At 36.6% G+C, this 21926-nt stretch overlaps 1 protein-coding gene across 1 annotated transcript in view; it reads right to left on the reverse strand.

Annotated features, from left to right (window-relative positions):
* The window catches only part of LOC144242559 (ADP-ribose glycohydrolase MACROD2-like), a 1445873-nt gene that overhangs the window by 1147699 nt on the left and 276248 nt on the right, over positions 1–21926 (reverse strand). The gene's annotated exons all lie outside the window — the stretch shown is intronic.

Raw genomic sequence — 21926 nt, forward strand, 5'->3', positions numbered from 1 at the left:
ACTATTCATTTGCCATATACAAATGTCTTTGGACTTTCTGTCATGAAGAATACCTGTTTTCTAGGAATAACTTAGCGAAGACTGATGTGATTAACCTTAAATACAGGGAACATTTTGGGAATGAAAACCTTTTGCTTCCAGAGGTTTTTAGTAGTCCTGCTGCCAGAAAGGGCTAGATGATTCCATAAAATCACTTAAACCCATGAGTTTATCATAAGCCAAAAGCCAAAAGATTATACTATTTTCCAATTAGTACATCTTTCATGACCACAGGAAATTTTATGTGTGTTCTAATACATGCATTTTAATTATTTTACCTGGGATAAATCAAAAATGAGTTTTATACCAGCAAATAGAAACAGCAACAACAGTGTAAAAGTTTATTCTTTCCCTAGGCTTTTATGAAATCCAAATGATTTACTGAACAAATATATTTGTCTCCTTTCAATAAAATAATAAAATACCTTAGAGGGCACTAAATTAATTATAGATACATGTGCATATATCCCAAACTAAATATTCACAATTTTTACTGATCAGGTATTAGCAGAAAATTGTAGGAAAAAGAAAAACCCCAACCTCAGTATACAACTTATAGATTTAACAATACTATGGGGAAGCTACCAAAAAAATTTAATTGAGGGAAAAAATCACTCCCTTGCTGAATATTTGACAAAAATCAAAAATTGTTTTTGGATACAGCTACTTGTAACTGCATTAAATCACTGTACTTATACTCTCATTCCCTATTAAAAACAACACTGTGCTCTATCTTTCAGCAAGGTGTATTTATTAAAAGTATTCCCCTGTGCCAAATGAACTAGAAAAAAACCCCAAAAACTCTGCTTTACTAACTACAGTTTCTGAGTAAAGCATATTTTATAGCTACATGCCAACATGACAGTTTTCCTGAGGAATCCAAAGAGACCCACATGCTTTAAAGAGCACCTGAGGTGTGGGTGTTCAAGGAATCAATCTACCACTGAATTTACTTTAATATTAGCTCATCTGCTGATGAAAACAGTAGTGGCATTTAAAATTCTAATTCCTTTCTCCTACTTAGCATGATTAGCAAATCCTAATTTGGCATAGTCTTGGAATTAAAACTATTGTGTTTTATATTTTTGGACTTCTGGTTAAATTAGCAAAAAAATAACTCATGCTTATCAATTACTTTCTTAAGAACTTCAAAGTTCTCTGCAGATAATCTCAACAGTCAATGACCTATACAGAATGACTTATACATTATAAACAGCAGAAGCATTAGGTTCAAGAAGTATCCTGTTTAGAGGATGTAAGGTATAAACATATAATCTAATGAACGTTTACTGCAACTGCAGTATAGGAAAATAACTATCTGCATGGATCAAAGAAGATCTCATGAACGAGCTAAAATGGGGGCTGGGGATTGAAAGATAAGAAAATATTTAAAGAGAAAACAAGAAAAGTAGAAACTGGCCATGTAGAGAAAATGGTAAACAAAGTCATGGAGATAGGAAAACAGGGATAATGGTTCTCAATGCTGGCTTTGGTCACAATCACCTGGGGAGGCTTTTATTAAGATAACCAGGCTTCAATATAGACCTACTAAATTTAAATCTCTCACATTAAGGTTGGGCATTTAAAGTTTTCTTTAATTCCAAAGGTGATTCTGATGTAATTGAGGATTACTGATTTTGGAGTTATCTGGGGAGAAGCCAATAGGCCTGCTGCAATACACGGTTCATAAAGGAGTTAAGACTGAAAAAGCTTTTTTTATGTCAGTAGTGTGTTGAATTCCCAGCTAAGAAGTCTGGATGATATGCTTTGGCGATGGTTTCTGAGCAGCTATATAAATAATCAGTATCCTTTAGGGACATATTATAGAAATAAGGAATATTGAATGAAGGAAGAATGAGGAGAAACTGAGAGCAAGAAGACAAGTTAGAAGGACATGCAGTATTGCAGGCAAGAGGAAACAAGGCCCTAAAGATTGGAATGGGGTTTTTAAAAAAAAGTGTAATTCAAAGATAGAGGAAAGGTAGAATTCCTAGGAATTAGGAACTGAGGGAAGAATTAAAATTGAAGGGCATGATTTTTAGCCCAGGTAAGTAGAATGTCAGTAAGGCATTTAATGATAAAAAAAAATACTAGAAAAAATCTCTCAAAGTTTTTTGTACATATTAGGTTTGAGCAGGTGACCATATGCACAGTATAGATTTATACCAGCTAGTGACCCAGTTTAGATGATAAATTGTCATTGCCTTAGGTTTTAAAATATTTGTATGTTATTTCTCTGGAAATGTCTATGGGGAAGTTGGAAATGAGGATCTGGGAAGAGATCGTCAATAGCCTAACCCATTATTACTAAAGGTGAGAGGGTGGAAGACAACAGCAACAGAAGTGTGCGGAGGGACAGAGGGACGGAAAAGAGATGAGCCACAGGAACACCCACCCTTTGTGGGGATAGAAGAGAAAGAGAAGCAAAAACAAAAACAAAAACACCTAAAAAGGGGTAGTCAAAAAGGAAGAAAATCATCATGAGGAGAAAAGTATAAAATCAAGGAACTACAAATATTAAAAAAAGAGGATTTGGAAGAGGACACTGTTTAAAATGGAAAAGGAAGAGACAGCCAGAGATTTTGAAGCAGTGTCAGCAGAGTAAAGAAGTAAAAGCCTCTAGGATATTGACAGGATAATGGGAGATAAAGAAAACAGAAACAATGATTAAGACTACTCTTTAAGATGTCTGGAGGGTGAAGGGATCAAGATAGGTAAGAAGGAAAGGAAGTGAATACTAGGAGGAATATTTACTGACCTCAGGAATAAGATGGGCTGTAGAGATAAGAACCTACAATGAAGACAAGGAGCATATTTGATAGAAGAAAACAGGGATGCAGGAGAGGTGTGATCCAAGTCTTTTCTGTGAGTCTAAGATGACTGAAGTAAAGATGTGACTGAGAAGCTGCAGTTTTTGAGGAGTCACTAGCAAGGAGGACAAAGTTACCCAGAGAGAGGAGAAAAGGTTGGAATGAGGATAAGGTTTTTAAGACGAGTCCTAAGGAAGACGGGGAAATGTGCCAGAGATAAAGAGGAGGGAGATGACTGGATTAGGTGATACAGATATAAAACAAGGACTTCCTAAGGAAGGGTTTTGAGTAATGAGGACAGAAACATATTCAGGAAGTGATCTTTCAGAGACAGAGAAAACTTTTTTGAAATTCCCTTCCTATATTCTGTACTCCTTCCCTACCAAACTTTCATCAAATAGTGACAGGGAAGGTATAATCCTCAGAGAACAGATGTCAATTAATTCAAGGTCATGGAAGGAATGCTCAGAAAAAGGCCAGATACATGGGGAGTTAGAACCCAAAAGTGAAAGACTGCAGTAGGCCCAGGGGAAGCAGTTAAAAAGATGGGCCTGAAAGGAGTTCAAATTCCCAGATGAAAAGACACACAAAACAGAAAAATAGAGCCCTCCACTTAGGACTCCAGCAGATGATCACAGTTAAAATGATGTTGGCCATGAGAAGTTCATGGAAACCCCTTTTCTAAACAGTATAACATTCTGAACAGATGAAAGAAATAGAATAACCAAATTAACCTTGTTCTATTCTTTGAATATCAAAACAGAATGAAATCTAATTTTATCTCAAAATATAGACTGAAGAAGTATTTTTACTTTTATCATCTTTCCCACAAGTATCATAGGTAACTCCAGGTGAACAGGTAAGCAAATAACATTATGAATCCCTCCCACTTCCTAGCCCCCCCTTCTCATTTTTACATTATTTGGGTGAAATGAGATTAGAAAATGAACTTTAGAACTCACTTGAAAGGATTTTTTTTCCCTTTTTTAAGAGGCTTCAAAAGGAAGCATGCAGCCACAGGGGTGTGGCAGTTGGGGATAATAGGATTTTACAGGCTGATTGTGTGCACACATAAAAACAGTGCTTCTTTTTCAAGGCCAGCTGGCTGGGGCAGGGTGGGGGTGGAGGATAGTCTAGGAAATTACTACTCAAACTAATTACCCTTCTGAATATACATTATGGCTCTGATAATTGTGACATTAGAAAGCTGAGGCTAGTTCATACCAATTCCATGAAAAGGCATGGAATCACTGCTGGAATTCCACATTTTAATTTCCTAGATATGAAGAGCAATGTTAATAAAAAGAAAAAAAAAACAGTAAAGACCAAGTAATACAAAAGTCTAACAAAATTCTCTTATAAATATGTTCTATAAACATTAGCAATGGCTTACACATAGAGTGGGCTTAATGAATGTTTGGGGATACTGTTTGTTGAGGACTTTGACAAGCACAGTGTTAAGGATTTTATATTTTTTTAACCTCACTTAATCCATACAATAGCTTTACAGATAGAAATTATATCCACATTTTTCAGATGAGTAAATTAAGGCTTTGAAAGGTAATGAGATATTTTATTCATTCAACATTAACAATGGTTTACTGAGTACCCACTCAATAACTGTGCTTAGAGCTGGGTAGACAGCACTAAACCAAAAAGATAGGGATTATAGTTGGAGGAGGTAGGACTTCAGATACTAGTCTAAAACCAAATGAATATAAAGTGAAAAGTTGTGACAGAAGCCATGAAGAGAAAAATACCGTGCTATGAATGAGCATAACAGAACTTATTTAGATTCGGTGGTAAGGGAAAGCTTAAGACCTGAGAGATAAAGAGTAAGCTATTTGAAGAATAAGGTAAAGAGTGTTCTGAGCACAGGAGTGGGGATGTGTTAAAGTTTCAAGTAGGAAATCAGCTTAGTGAATCTGAAGATTGAAAAATGTCAGGGGGCTCAAGCTCAGTGAGGAAGACAGAGGTGAGTTCAGTGAGGCAGGCCCAGATCTGAGCAGGCAGGGTCTTGCAGCCAAAGCCAATGTAAGGAGTCTGGACTTCATCCTAGTGAAAGAAAAAAACATTGGAGGATTTTTAACATGGTAGGGGGAGGGCAAAGGAGGAGGAGAAAGATGTGTGGGGATTATACTATCAGATTTCAATTGCAATAAGGTCACTAGCCATTATATGGAAAACAGGTAGTATGGAACAGGATGGTGGTAGTAAGGAGAGAACAGAAAAGAGCCAAGTACATTTTAGAATTTTAATGGAATCATTCCCAGAGTTATGTAGTGAGTGGTGGAACAAGGTTTCTGTCTGATCCTAAAGCTTGAGCTCTTAACCACTCTCTTTAAATATATTTCTTAATAATTAAAGAAAAAACAAAGGAGTTCATCCCTCCTCCCCTCCCCCAGTACTTCCTTTTTGGATTAAATCTCAAAACACTTTAATGGGGCAATTGTGAATTTTCCTCCAAGGCTTATGGATCCAGCCCTACAATGCTAAATGATACAACTTTTGGAGTTCAGTAGTTGGTGGCATAAACTACCCTGAGAATAACACTTGTCTTTCTTGTAGCTTTCAATAAACTTAAACTCATAGTTGGCAGACAAATCTTAATGTCTGAGTTCACTGCAGCATGACTTTATGATTCCTTTGTGTCTTCTAAGACCCGGAATGGAAATGCCAAATCGCCTAACTTATTTGCCAGGCTGGGTGCTGAATTTGAGAAATACAACCCATGAGTACTACCACTTTGCCTACAAAGGTAAAGAAACGTCAAGATTTATTTTAAAAAACAGTGACTGAAAACCATTAATTATCTTTGAACTCTTAAAATGCTTTATTTACAGTATACTTAATAGACATAAATACAGACAAGGTATAAAGACATCTACATTTAATTCCATATTCATAGAATCTCAGAGCTAGCTAGAAAAGATTTTGTGAACTTTGGTAATGTGTACTAACAAATTTACTTTTTTTTTTTTTTTAAAAGTGTATTTATTTTGAGAAAAAAAGAGATCGAGAGAACCTGAGTACGGGAGGATCAGAGAGAGCAAGGGAGGGAATTCCCAGCAGGGTCTGAACTGTCAGCACAGAGCTCAACATGGGGCTTGAACCAGTAAACCATGAGATCACAGCCTGAGCCATCCAGGTGCCCCTGTACTAACGAATTTAAAAATCAATGTCTTCATGGTTTTAAAACAACACAAATTCAAAAACAAAAGTTGGTAGTTCAACTGTAACTGGTTTACATTTTTTTAAAAAGTTCATAACGGAGGGTTGCCTAGGTGGCACAGTCAATTAAGCAGCTGATTCTTGATTTTGGCTCAGGTCATGATCCCAGAGTCATGGGATCAAGCCATGATCCTTAGGCTCTGTACCGGCAGCATGGAGCCTGCTTGGGATTCTCTCTGACCCTCCCCCATTTACATTCTCCAAGTCTCTCTCTTTCCTCTTTCTCTCTCTCAAAATAAACTTTAAAAAAAAGTCCATAATGGAAAAACATGTAGCTAGTCTAAGAATCACAGTATGCTTCTAACTACTTTATTATGCATGACCCACAGCATTCCCCCTATGAGAGTTAAATGTTCCCTTTAACTCTCTTGTTATTATTATCTAACATGTTAAATATTTTTACTTATGTGTTATTGTCCCTATCCCCCATCAAAATGCAAACTCCATGAAGGCAAGAAACTTTTTTCTCCTGCTCTTTCACCTAAATGCCCCCATGCCCCCGACCTGTACAACATCTGGCATGTAGCAGACACTAAAAAAAATTGTTAAATGAATGAATAAAAGAATGAACGAGCTTCAAAGGGTTCTATCACTAAGCACCATCTGAGACAATCTTTGTAAAAGCACTTTTTAAACTGTGATCCCTTCTAAGAATGTAGTGTATTATCACCATCATACTAAGCACTCTATACCCATTATCTCCTTTACTCCCCAATTCACAAAAGACACTGAGGTTCAAACAGATTATGCAACTCACCCAATATCACACAATATAAATGGTAAAATTAAGACTCCAAAAAAACAACTTGATTCCAAATGCAAGGATCTTAACCCCACATTTGTCTTTGTTACACTGCTCTCTTCCTTGTGACATAGTGACTGATTCCAAGTATGTAAAATGAAATATACTAGAACACTCTATTAGTTGTATGTACAATTGATATTTAAGACGATGATTAAGAGCACTGTCTTTGAATCTGGCAGATCTGGGTTTGCTCAAGTTTCTGCCACTACTTGGAGTATGGCCTTCAGCAATTTAGCCAATTTTGCTAAGCCTCAGTTTCACCTTCTGTAAAACAGGATAATAATAGTGCCTCTGTAATTGTAAGGAATAAATTATATATTTCAAATGGAGCACTTAACTCATACTTGACTCCTAGTAAATGCCCAGTAAATTTTATTTTCACCTTTGATGATGAAGAAATATTCACCCAGTATCTGATATTAAAACTATCATTTGAACATAGAGTGGCAAAAGTAGAAAGTAAGGAAGCAAGATCAATAGACTTTCTCTGCATTTCTATTTTCTTCTGAACCGTGCACAGACTGTACAGAAGCAAATACTAACAAAGGTACACCTTTCTTTCTCTCCCCAACACAGGATTGGGCTCCTTATATTACCCTGCTACCCTTTGGTAAAGCAACAAGTAAGAATGCCAAAAACTGCTAAAAACTGGGAGGAATAACAACCTTTTAAAATATCTGTTATCTTAGAGCTGTTAAAATGGTAATAGTCTTCTTTATATTTTCCAGAAACCCAGTAATAATTTTGTTAAATAAGAACAAATATCTAGATGGTTACTTGTTAAATAAAATCACAGCTACTGAAGTGTATCAGTGTATGAGCACCCAGGACAATGTTTTAGATGAATTAGCTCCTGCTGATGGGAATAATTTTTATCTGGAAAGAATGAGTGATAGCAGCCAGATACAGGCCTCAGTAGACTACAGTCTTCTGTTTAAGTGCAACAGCTAACCACATAATCCTGGCTATTCCCTTCTAGTTATAAACCCAAATTAGCATGCCCTTGCTCTTAAAGGGGAGGTGGGAGGGAAAAGGAGAGAGGTTTTTTTCCTTTGGTTTAATAAACACATTTAAACAAGAGATTCTTATTTCCTGGTTTATCGGGTATTGATCTTTTCCAGGTACAGGAATTTAGTTAACATTTTTTTTCAGAAAATTCCTCTTTGAATGGTAACTAATATACTTAAAGGGTTAGGTCTAAGTGAAAATTAGATTTCAATATTTACTATAGTGTAGTAGTAATACCTGAAAAAAATGTGCTGGTTCACAAACACATTAAACTTTCTCACCTCACCAGACAAATTTCACAAGTTCTATTCCAATTCTTCACCTTCCCTTAGAAATCCCAGACAGAGAGGTAGCAGTAGGGGCCCTTAAAACCAATTAACACCTCTCTTTCATTCTGGGACAAATAAGAGGGAAAAGGAGAAGCACTTCAAGCTAACTCTTTAATGAATGCATATATTCATTCATAAGTCATTTCCAAGTAAAGGAAAACATTTACTTGAGACAAAATGCACATGTGTAAAATACTTAATGCTCAACTGAAGGCAATTAAGTGTAACTTCTTTCCAAATGTGCACATAATGCATAAGAATCCACCAACTATACTATCATTTAATATTAAGAAATATAGGGTTAAGAATCTCTTTAAAGTATCTTAATCCCTTCTTCTACTTTTAGCAAGTCTGTAGCAGATACCAGAGTAACTAGTTTGTTCTTTAAAAATCTTTCTGGCACAAGAAATTTTCAGAATCTCTTCTAAAAGTTAATGTCCACACTGAAGTGTTTTAATATAGATGTTAAATGTAGACATTAAAGTTTTACACAATTAACTTCCAGAAAGCTCCCAGTAAATACTATTCTTTGTGTAAAATACTGTAGAGATGACAAGATATTAGCATATTCAAATATGTCATTCTTCCATATAGGGTAATAGTTAAGAGCACAGAATTTTGGAGTTGTGCCAACCCAGGTTCAAACCACACTGGTTCTTCCACTTACTAGTAAGGTAACTCAGGGCAAATTACTTAATCTCTCTAAACTTGCCTTTCTCAACTCTACTTTATAGAAGTGGCAAAGAATTTAAAGTATATGTGCTTCGGGGCACCTGGGTAGCTCGGTTGGTAAAGCGTCCAACTTTGGCTCTGGTCGTGATCTCACTCTTTGTGGGTTCGAGCCCCACGTCAGGCTCTGTGCTGACACCTCAGAGCTTGAAGCCTGCTTGGGATTCTGTGTCTCCCTCTCTCTCTGTCCTTCCCCCACTCATACTGTCTCTTTCTCTCAAAAATTGCATAAATGTTTAAAAAATATTTAAAGAATATGTGCTTATAAAGTGTTTAGTATAGTAGTGCCTGATACATTAATAAGTATGTAGCATTTAATGGATAAGTAATTAGCCAAGGACTAATTGTGCAAATTCTGAAATTCTATTTCTTAGATTCAAAGCCATGGTTTACCACTTATTCCTTGTTTGGCACTGGACAGATTATTTCACCTCCCTCTACTAATATTAGTAAATACATGAAAAATATTAGAAGAGGGTTTTGTACATGGTAAGTGCTCAATAAATAATTTTAAAATTACTTCAACAAAGTCATATAGACACTGAAATTTAATGAGCATATCAGAGGATTTTCTCTTCTGATATTTGAGTGGACTCACATTAGAAATAAATGAACACTATTAATCCACATCAAGAAATCTTTCCTATATACCAATATGCAATTACACATAGTATAGACTCCCTAGTTCAGGTTTCCCAGACTTGTTTGATGATACAAATCACCCAGAGACTGTGACTAAGCAGGTTTGGGGTGGGGCCTTGGAATCTGTATGTATAATCAGCTTCCCAGGTAAGTGCTACATTGGGCAGACTCAAAACCTTGCATTAGTTAAAGCTGCACCCAAATGCACAACCTGGGAAGAATATCATGCAGTCACACCCACTGAGCAGAATTACTGTTTTACAAGTACTATGTAATGGAAATGGGAATGTTAAAAAGATTTTTTATTAGCAATTATTTTGTTGAGTATTTATCAGTATCAAATATTCATTAAGCATGTATTATAGTACAGTTCACAGTGTAAGAAAATTCATCAGAAAACAAACTACTTCTTAAAAATTAACATCATTTGGAAAGTGAGAGTGGCAAACAGAAAGGAAGAAAATATATTTGGCAGAGATACACATAAATTACGTGTTACCATTTTTCCTGAGGAGTTCAGAAAGGGTCTTATTGTTCAAAAGGTCTTGTTCTTCAAGAAGTCTGTTATACTTATTTATGGCATTGCTGCCATTGCTAATGAGCTAAAAATGCTAATGACTGAAGAACATTCAAATAACAAATTCACTGCAAAAAATAATTTAAAGAGTATACCAGTTTTTCCTTGACCCTTCTGAATATTAGTCTTTAGGAACAAAGTATACTTTATCTCTCATTAGTAAAATTAGCACAAACTTGGATGTGCATTTTTTAAGAAAATAAAAAGAAACAAATTTTCCATTTTCCTAAGCCTCCATACCCACTCCACATATATACCATGTACATGCCCAAACTAAGAACAACTTCTACAAGTGAAGGATCTAGATTCTACATCCTAGTAGAAACACAACCATAAACAATTATGTAAGGAAACTCAAGTACAATGACACCAAAAATAGGACCAACGATATTCTACTGGATGAAGAACATTTATTTACCATGGCAAATGTGTATATGTTTCAGTATAATAAATCACTAATTACATTAGACATGTATACCTTGTGGTCAAGAATTACTGCTGTCGAGACCCAGCATAGTAAGTGGAGATGTAAAACAGTGAAATCGTTAGGTAATACTCTGTAATCTCCTCATTAGATAATTGCTAAATACATGCATGAATTTGAAATAAAATGAATTTAAATACAGTCATTATAGTTACTCAAATATTACTGACCCATAGGAACATGAGCTAAAATAAAGCATCTACTAGGTATTCCTTAAAATAGGATCCAAGGAAGCAGGCACAACCATCACGTTTTTCAGCTATCCTCTGCCTCAAGCCTTAGGAAAATAAAGGGAACTTAGAAATCCTAACTACTCCTGACAGTCATGACTGAGTGGTGAGATGATAGATTTTTGTTTTTCCTTTTCCTATTTTGATTTCCCAAAGTTCCTAATTTTAAAAAAACAGGTACTGTATTCTTTTTATGACTAGGGAAATTAATTCTTCCACTCAAGGATATTATCTGAGGGATCAAATTTATTAGTAAGGCCATGTAAAAATTGTGAAGAGGCTATATCATGGTCTCCCTCAAAGAAAATCTGTCATTGGTCTTCCTCATTTTATCCAATAAAAAATAATACAAGAAAAAATAATAATATAAGACTGAAATTCCATGTGCCACTTTTTTTTTTTTAAATGTTTTTTTTTTTTAATTTATTTCTAGGAGAGAGAGAGAGAGAGACNCCACTTCTAAATGTAGGCCCTCAAAAGGGTGGTTCACAGTGCAATGCTAAGTGATGATAACAGTTTCACTGAGAGTGATTAAAAAAGAAAAAAACAAAAACAAAAAAAAACCTCCTATTCACATGGTGTGTGATCCAAAAACACAGTGGAAATGCAGTGAAAGCTGACAAACAAAAAATGCTTATCCTTTCTGGGCATATGGAGATTCAACTCTTCTATGGGATTGTCCTAACAAGTATACACCACTGCTAAGGCTTTCATCACTCATCCTTTACTCTTTCTATCTCAAATTCCTATTCCCTCCACCTTTACTCTCTCCTATTTACTTTTTAATTTTGGTTTATCTCCATAACCAGGTCCTTTAGGAGGCATTCAAAGGAATTGCTATTCCTAGACATTTAAAATTTATATAGACCTTGGAATATGTACAGGAGATCTATGCAGTCTCCTATGCTGACAAATATGGGCACTTCCTAGAGCTAATCTCCAATTGATTTCTTAAAGGATATTGCATTTATAAAATAGCTTTAGTCATTTTTTCCTTGAGCCTTTTTCAAATTTTCTTGAGTATGATGTTGGTCTGGTTAAGCCTAAGTTCCCTGACTTAGTGCTGTTTTAGAAGGTAATAAAGATCCATAGGACAAGGAACTCACTGAGTCAACACCCTCACTGAGGCATCTATCAAAGTGAGTACCATACAATGATCTGGACAAAGTTAAAAGATGTAAGCCATTTTAATCCAGCACCTTCAGCTACTTAAGATCCAGATTCCACTGTTCACTGCAAGACTTCAGCTAACATATTCTTCAATGATTCAACACAACAGAACTCAGCAGTACCTCAGCAGTATCTACTGACAGAGCTCTCTGAGGTTCTCAAACTGAGAACTGTTAGCATTGGGTTTACATAGGGCAGAAACAACTTAGGAGGCAAATAACATAAATGCCATCACCAAGTTCCAGTCCAGAAGTTTTTATTACAGCAAGTTTAGCTCCAGGCAAGCTGCTGCAATCAGCACATTGTGATGGCAAATATACTGACTGTATTTTCTTCGTAAGCAGTACATAACACTCGGGCTGTTCCTGAGAGGGATTCATGAAACAGCTCTAATCAACACATTATACTTGGAAGAGCTAGATGTAACATTCACAGCCTGTATGCCTTAATTGTCAAAACTGTTCACTTTCCAGATGAACATTGTCAACTTTAACTTTCAGTAAAATCAACCAAAATTGTTCATCAACTGTCATGACAATCCCTACCCTTCTACCACCAATGACATTCTCTAAGATATAACTCAACTGTTAGAAAAGAAAAAACTAGAAATGGATACAAATGACAAAATAATTTACCAAAATATATTATCAGAAGCAACATTAAGAGAAACATTTTCCAAGAAATTTCAAAGAGCATTGGTAATGTTTAAAGTTCTGGCTGAGTTGGTGGTAATATAAGGCTTAATAAACAAGGTGTATTCTGAAAGGTAAAAAGTCTTAATTATCTTTCCAAATTAATATTTTGTTGTTTTGTGATCTAACACATTAACTTACTAACAACTAATTTCATAGCTTTAGAAAAAAACTTGACAACTATCTTAGACTATATTCAAAAGACATTGTTTCTCAAATCAATTAAAATAACTGGAAGCGGGAGAAGAAGGGAAAAAATAGTTGGGGAGAAGAGGGAGGCAAACCATGAGAGACTTGAATGCTGAGAACAAACTGAGGGCTGAGGGGAGGTGGGGGAGAGGGGAAGGGGGGTGATGGGCATGGAGGAGGGCACTTGCTGGGATGAGCACTGGGTGTTAGATGGAAACCAACTTGACAATAAACTATAAAAAGATAAAATAAAATAACTGAACAATTACTAAAATTTTTGTTTAAGAAGTGAACATATGAAGTCCATAATATCCTTCAGTTTATTTTTAAAAATAAAATTAAAAATTAAAAAATGTAAGAAAAAAGTCAAATTTCTTTATCAAAGCCATAGTGAAGAAAAACAAAGGTAAAGTGTCTGCTTCTCATCTATCCATGTTATCAGTTTAGGACAAGATTCTAGGGTCTTTCCCATTCCCCAACCAAAATTCAGGACCATACAACCAGAGGTATATTTGGCTCTTTATTTTTTTGTTTTAATTGGTTTTTGTTTTGTTTGTTTATTTGTTTGTTAGTAGGCTACCTGCCCAATGTGGGGCTTGAACTCACAACCCCAAGATCAAGAGTCATATGCTCTATCAACAGAGCCAGCCAAGTTTCCCTTTGGCTCTTGAATCAACATTAAGACTTAAAAAAAAAATTTTAATGCTTATTTATTTTGAGAGAGGGGTAGGGGAGAACAGGGAAGAGAGAATCGCAAGCAAGCTCCAAGCTGAGTATGCAGCTCTACATGGGCTCTATCTCACAACCTTGAGATCATGACCTGAGGAGAAACCAAGAGTCAGACACTCAACCAACTGAGCCACCCAACATGCCAAGACTTCAAATTTTATGTCAACGTTATTATATCAATAGGGAAGACATTTCAATTTCAAATTATGCTAAAATTTTCAAACTCATAGTAATAAGTCTTCCCTAACTGGTATACTTGTACTTTACTTTCCTCTCTAATAAAATCCCCTTCCTGGGGCACCTGGGTGGCTTAGTCGGTTAAGCGTCCGACTTTCGCTTGGGTCATGATCTCGCGGTTCGTGGGTTCGAGCCCCGCGTCGGGCTCTGTGCTGACTGCCAGCTCAGAGCCTGGAGCCTGTTTCAGAGTCTGTGACTCCCTCTCTCTCTGACCCTCCCCTGCTCATGCTGTCTCTCTCTCTCTCCTAGAAATAAATAAAAACATTAAAAAAAATTAAAAAAATAAAATAAAATAAAATAAAATCCCCTTCCTTTCCTCTCAATAGTCAATAGTGTGTGTGTGTGTGTGTGTGTGTGTGTGCGTGTGTGTGTGTGTGTGTGTGTGTGTGTGTGTGTGAAATCCACTTTGAGTGGGACAGAATACTTAGGTTCCAGAGGCAGTAATCAATATCCAATGTGGGTCCAAATATGGTTTGGTACCAGTTAGCAGCACCTGTCCCTCTAGCTTAACTATCCAAGAAGTAGTGGAGTTTTGGCTAACTGGCACTTCTGGGGGAGCTGAAGCAATTCAAAGGCCTATTTAATTTACCTTCATTTTGTCAACCCAATCTGAGGAGATTGGGAGGAGAGAATATTAAGGATGTGTTCATTCTCAGCTTCTCTGCTCTTTTAAGACCTAGATCCCTGCTGTTTTGCTCCCCTCTGTAACTTTTCCTCTCCCCTAGAAAATAAGATTTTTAGTTTATCCCTGCTTGAGCATGAGGTGCTGGCTTGAAGACACTTCAAATATCAAAAACCAACTGCCTTATGTCAAAATTTGTGTTACTGTGAGGTGCACTCCTATGTAATGTATATTTGATTATGATTTCAGTAAAGCATTTAACATTTTTTTAATTATATCCTCCAGGACCAGAATAGAGAGCTACAGGCTGCATAAAATATTATTAGTGGACTGTACAATAAAATCCAAAAGTAGATCAGCAATGTTCTGGAGAGGTGTCAAATAACACATCACAGAACTCAGTCCTGAAGCTAAAAGTTTTCAAACTTTTCATCAATAACCCAAATAATGACACATAAGACCTTCCTACTAAGAAATGTGTTTTAGAGATCAAAATAAGATGTTCAATGACAGAAGGAGATTTTAAATTCATGCATTCATAGACACAAAAATTTTACCAAGTGATTACTGTGTGCTAGCTGGCAAATCCTGGGCAATATACAAATAAAAAACATAGTGTATCCTCAAGAAATTTATGACCTAGTAAAGGAGATAGGAAAATAAATAATTATGTTCCAATGTGAAAAGTGCTACAATAGAGAAATGCACACATGACAAAGAAAAACAGAAGTATTACCTGACTCCCACTGGGAGAGTCCAGGAAAATTTGTGATGTGAAAGGGAAGATATCATATGAGCCACCATACACATAGGTCTAACATTTTGGATAGGCACATGCCCTGAGTTAAAGATTTAGTCATTGAAGCCAGGTATAAAGGAGATGGATCTATAAGATTACACAGGAAAAAAATAGTTAAAAGTCATGAATGGAATATTAGGGAACAGCAAACACAAAAACCTAGGCAGAGAGAGAGAGAGAGACACCCAAGGAGATAGATATGGGGGACTCCACCAATTCCCTGAATCCTAGGGATTCTGTTCTAGGCCCTATTTTCTGCATATACATTCTCCCAGAGTTTGATCCAGTCTTTTGTTTCCAATCATTGATAGTATGTAATTGTTTTCTGCTATTTGAGAGGCAAAGTCACATTCTAATAGTCAAGAAGCATGGTTAAAAAGGAGATACAGGGGGAAAAAAAGAAATGAGATAGAGGAAAATGGTGCAATTTTGGGTTAGCCACATTGGGAATTGCATTCAACAACTCTTTGTTAAATAGTATGAGAGGCCCTAATGCAGATAAGGAATATAGCAGTGAGGGGATGGGGAAGCAGGGGGAAACCTAAGAAACCTAAGAGAACTAACCCCATTGATTCCACAAATGTAGTTTCATGGGGTTCTATTTCATCTTCTCTTGATATATGCTTTTCCAAAGCAGTCTTATCCATTCTTTTGGTTCCAATTATCATTAATAATGTTATTTAATATGTGTATGATACTGTGTATATGAAGACCCCATGAAGCCTGCATTCATGAAAAAAGAGAAGACCATGATAAAATAGACTACAGTAATTGACCTAGTAAATGATATATGCAGTAAAGGAAAATAAGGGAGGGAAATGAAATGGAAAGTGAAACAGGCCTATATTTTAGATAGAATGGACAGAAAATTGTCATCAAGAAGGTGATAATTTGAGCATAAAACAAAGTGAGAAAGCAAAGCATGCATCTATATAGGGTAGTGACTTTAAACTTCAGTTTAAAATTGCATCATTTGGGAATGTTTTTAAAACAAATAATTCCTAGGTCCCACCTCTCAAATTTCCTAAATTTATTGGTCTGAGTATGGGTCAGGCATAAAATTTTTTGAAACTCCCTATTCATTCTAATGTGTAGTCAAGACTGAAAATTACAGAAGCAATAGAAGAGCAAAGACTGAGAGGAAGGAGCATGGCATGCTTGAAGTCTAAGAGAAAAATATGTGGCAGCTAATAAGATCTAAGAAGAAGGCTGTAATAATGATGTTGAAGATCAACAAAAATATGACATCATATTTATACAGGAAAAAAAAACACCACAAAGCGGTGAGATTTTTAACAGCTGGGCTCAGCAGCCTAGGGGTAATTGTGGAAGAGATATAGACATACCACATTTCATTGCTCTTTGCTCTACTGCACTTGACAGATTTGTAGGAGGATGGGGGGAGGGTCCTTGTTTTCTGTTTTTTTACAAATTAAAGGTTTATGGCAAACTTGCCTTGAGCGAGGCTATCAGCACCATTTTTCCAACAACCTTGGCTCACTTCATGTTTCTGTATCACATTTTGGTAATTCTTGTAATATTTCAAACTTTTTCATGATTTTTATATACTTTTTGTTTCTCATAGTATTTATTTTTTAATAGTTTATTGTCAAGTTGGATTCCATATAGCACCCAGTGCTCAACGCAACAAGTATGCTCCTCCATGCCCATCACCTCTCTTCCCCTCTCCTCCATCCCCATCAGCCCTCAGTTTGTTCCCAATATTCAAGAGTCTCTCATGGTTTGCCTCCCTCCCTCTCCTCAACTATTTTTCCCCTTCTCCCCCCTCCTATGATCCTCCGTTAAGTTTCTCCTAATCCTCCTATAAGTGGAAAAATATTGCATTTATCTTTTTCTGTCTTACTTATTTCTCTCATCATAAAACCCTCAAGTTCCATCCATGTTGCTACAAACGGCTAGATTTCATTCTTTCTCATTACCACGTAGTATTCCATAGTATAGATAAACCACATCTTCTTGATCCATTCGTCAGTTCATGGACACTTAGGCTCTTTCCATGATTTGGCCATTGTGAAATTTCTGCTATGAACATTGGGGTACATGTGCCCCTATGTATCAGCACTCCTGTCTCCCTTGGGTAAATTCCTAGCAGTGCTATTGCTGGGTCATACGGGAGTTCTACTGTTAATATTTTGAGGAACCTCCACACTGTTTTCCAGAGCAACTGCACCAGTTTACATATCTGCCAACAGTGTAGGAGGATGCCCATTTCTCCACATCCTCGCCAGCATCCAGAGTCTCTGGATCTGTTCATTTTAGCCACTCTGACTGGCGTGAGGTGGTATCTCAGTGTGGTTTTTGTTTGTATTTCCCTGATGAGGAGGGACTCTGAGCATCGTTTCATGTGTCTGTTGGTGTCTATCTGGATGTCCTCTTTGCAGAAGTGTCTGTTCATGTCTTCTACCCATTTCTTTTTTGGGTGTGGAGTTTGGTGAGTTCCTTATAGATCTTGGATACTAGCCCTTTATCTGATATGTCATTTGCAACTATCTTTCCCCGCTCTGTCAGTTGCCTATTAGTTTTACTGATGGTTTCCCTTGCCGTACAGAAGCTTTTTATCTTGATGAGGTCCCAACAGTTCATTTTTGCTCTTGCTTCCCTTGCCTTTGGGGATGTGTCAAGTAAGAAGTTGCTGCAGTTGAAGTCAAGGAGGTTGTTTCCTGCTTTCTCCTCTAGGGTTTTGATGGTTTCCTGTCTCACATTCAGGCCCTTTATCCATTTTGTGTTTGTTTTTGTGTATGGTGTGAGGAAGTGATCTAGTTTCATTCTTCTGCATGCTGTTGTCCAGTTCTCCCAGCAGCATCTGTTAAAGTGGCTGTCTTTTTTCCATTGGATACTCTTTCCCGCTTTGTCAAAGATTAATTGGCCATACATTTGTGGGTCCAATTCTGAGTTCTCTATTCTGTTCCATTGGCCTATGGATTTTTGTATTTTTTATGGTGGTCTGTGATCAGTGATCTTTGATGCTACTCTTGTAGCATCTTGGGGTTCCATGAACCATACCCTTATATGATGGTAAACTTAATCAATTAATGTGTTTTCTGACTGCTCCACCAATCAGCCTTCCTACTCTATCTTCTCTTTTTCTTTTTGTTTCTCCCTCTCTGCCTCTGTCTCTCCCCTCAAAACTCCCTATTCCCTGAGACACAACAATATTGAAGTTGGCCAATTAATAACCCTACAATGGCTTCTAAGTGTTCAAGTGAAAGGAAGAGTCACATGTGTCTCATTTTAAATCAAAAGCTAAAAATGATTAAAATTAGTAAGGAAGGCATGTCAAAAGCCAAGCTAGGCTCTTGAATCAAACAATTAGCCAAGTTGTGAATACAAAAGTAAAAGTTCTTGAAAGAAAGTAAAAGTGTGACTCCAGTGAGCATACATATTAAAAAGTGAAACAGCTTTATTTACGACATGAAGAAACTTTTAGTGGTCTGGATAAAAAATAAAATCAGCCACAACATTCCCTTAAGCCAAAGCCTAATCCAGGACAAAGCTCTCCCTTCTACAAAGGCTGAAAGAAGTGAGGAAGCTACAGAAGAAAAGTCTGACATTAGCAAAGGTTGGTGCACAGATAGGGAAAGAAGCTGTCTCCATAACATAAAAGTGCAAAGAGAAACAGCAAGTGCTGAGGTAGAAGATGCAGCAAGTTATTCAGAAGATCTAGTTAAATACTTAATGAAGATGGCTACACTAAACAACACATTTTCAATGTTGACTAAACAGCCCTTTTATTGGAAGAAAATACCAGGACTTTCATAGCTAGAGAGGAGAAGTCAATAGAAAAGGTAACTTGTTAATGGCTAACACAGCTGGTGACTTTAAGTTGAAGCCAATGCTCATTTATCATTCTAAAATCGAGAGCCCTTAAGAACTATGCTAAATTAGCTCTGTGCTCTGTCATTGCAACAACAAAGCCTGGATGACAGCACATCTGTTTACAATTTGGTTTACTGAATATTTTAGGCCCATGTTTGAGACCTACAGTTCAGGAAAAAAAAAAACCCGTTCAAAGTATTAGCATTCACTGATGATTTGCCTTATCACTCAGGAACTCTGATGGAGATGTACAATGAAATGATTGTTGTTTTCATGCCCATTAACACAACATCCATTCTGCAGCCCCTGGATCAAGGAGTAAATTTGACTTTCAAGTCTTATTTTTTAAGTATATTTCATAAGGTGACAGCTGCCATATATACTAATTCTTCTCATGTATCTGGGCAAAGTAAATTTGAAATCTGCTGTAAAGGATTTGCATTCTAGATGCCACATATTTGTGATTCATGTGAAGAGGTCAAGATATCAACACGAACAGGAATTTGTAAGAATTTTATCCCAAATGATGACTTGAAAGGGTTCAAGACTTCAGGAGGGGAACTTCAGATGTGATGGAAATACTAAAAGAACTGACGTAGACCCTGAATATGTGACTAAATTGCTGCAGCCTCCTGATAAAACTTGAAGGGATGAAGAGTGACTTCTTACAGATGAGCAAGAAAGTGGTTTTGAGATGGAAAAAAGTTCTGCTCATGGGGCGCCTGGGTGTCTCAGTCGGTTAAGCGTCCAACTTTGGCTCAGGTCATGATCTCATGATTCGTGGGTTAATGCTCCACGTCAGACTCTGTTCTGACAGCTAGCTCAGAGCCTGGAGCCTGCTATGGATTCTGTGTCTCCCTCTCACTCTGACCCTCCCTTGCTTACGCTGTCTCTATCTCTCTCTCAAAAATAAATAAAACATTTGAAGAAGAAGAAGAAGAAAGAAGAAGAAGAAGAAAGAAGAAGAAGAAAGAAGAAGAAGGAAGAAGAAGGAAGAAGAAGAAGAAGAAAGAAGAATAAAGAAGAAGAAAGAAGAAGAAAGAAGAAGAAAGAAGAAGAAAGAAGAAGAAAGAAGAAGAAGAAGAAGAAGAAGAAGAAGAAGAAGAAGAAGAAGAAGAAGGAAGAACGAAGAAGGAAGAACGAAGAAGGAAGAACGAAGAAGGAAGAACGAAGAAGGAAGAACGAAGAAGGAAGAAGGGAGAAGGAGAAGGAGAAGAAAAAGTACTGCTCTGGGTAAAATGCTATCAAACAGGATCACATACTACAGAGAAACCACTTTTAATGGAAGAGCCAATCAATGTGGCAAACTTCATTGTTGTCATATGTTAAAAATTGCCACAGCCACCCCAAAGTTCAGCAACCTGATCACTCAGCATCCATCAACATTAAGGCAAGACCCTCCACCAGAAAAAAGATTATGACTTGCTGAAAACTCAGATGATGGTCAGCATGTTTTAGCAATAAAGTATATTTTGATTAAGGTATTGCATTGTTTCTTAACATGTTACTGTACATCAATAGACTATAGTATCGTGTAAACATAACTTTTTTATGGACTGTGAAACCAAAAATATTTGACTCACTTTATTGCAATATTTACTTTATTATGGAAATCTAGAACTGAACCTGCAATATCTCCAAAGTATCCCTGTAGACAAGTGGATTGAACAAGCACTGGGAGTTTCGACAATGATTGTAAAGAAAGAATAATGGAGCGTTCTTAACATAATGAACTCTTGGGAATGAACTAAATTAAGAAGGAACTGAAAGAAAAAGTTAAGGTGAAATGGGAGGGGAAGGATCATGTGACAGAATGGGCAATGATCTGAACAAACAGATAAACCAAACAAGGTGAGTGGGAGGGAATTCGGCTGACCACAATTTCACTCTGAGCCACAGGCATGCTATGTCTACTAAAAATTCTAATACAGCATTAGCCTTCCTTTAAAAAGCAGCGACTGGCCTTCATTAGATAATCACTAAATTCTCTATGGCTGTAGAATGGATACTCACTTAAATATAGGAAATTATAACTCACACATCAAAAAGAAAGCAACCTAATCTGCTCTGGGCTGAATAAAACATGTTTGGAACATTAGGTTCAGTTCAGATGAGCCATTTTAAGAGGGTCTCTAATAAAGAGTCAAAGGATAGGCAGATACAATGAAAAATAATCTGCAAGTCACTTTTCTTAGGAATAATGGTCATTTTAACTACATTTTTTACATTTTTAAATACATTTTTTAAAGTATGATGACATAAAAGTTCACATTCATAAGTAGTAATAGAATGCTAGAAGTCTCAGGCATAATGAAGGAATTCCCATTTCTTTATCTTAGAAGTAAAGTGGTGCAGAATAATGAAGAGACTCAAAACATGGTCATTCTGGTAAATGATACAAGACTGGTGTTACAAAGCTAAAAGGTCACAGTATTTCAGGGGGCATCAGTATAAATGTTGAATTCATACAAAAGAATCATAGAAGAGACCATGACATAGCTGGCCCTTTCCTTCATTTAGAGAAGCCCTAATGCATTTTATGAATAAGCCCCTGTATGACTCTAATGGGAAATTCTGTTCTGCTGAATATGCCTTTAAACACAGTGGAAGCTATGGAATGGAGGGAGTAGGAAGGGGTCTCAGGAAGGCCTGACTGATTTAAAAAAAAAAAAACGTATCTGGAACTGCACTGAACTGGAAGTCTATAAACTTTAAAAAGAAAAAAAAAAAAAAAAAAAAAAAAAAATATAAATCAATAAAAATCCAA

This window comes from Crocuta crocuta, unplaced genomic scaffold (genome assembly GCF_008692635.1).
Source record: "Crocuta crocuta isolate KB4526 unplaced genomic scaffold, BGI_CrCroc_1.0 scaffold187, whole genome shotgun sequence".
Taxonomy (NCBI): domain Eukaryota; kingdom Metazoa; phylum Chordata; class Mammalia; order Carnivora; family Hyaenidae; genus Crocuta; species Crocuta crocuta.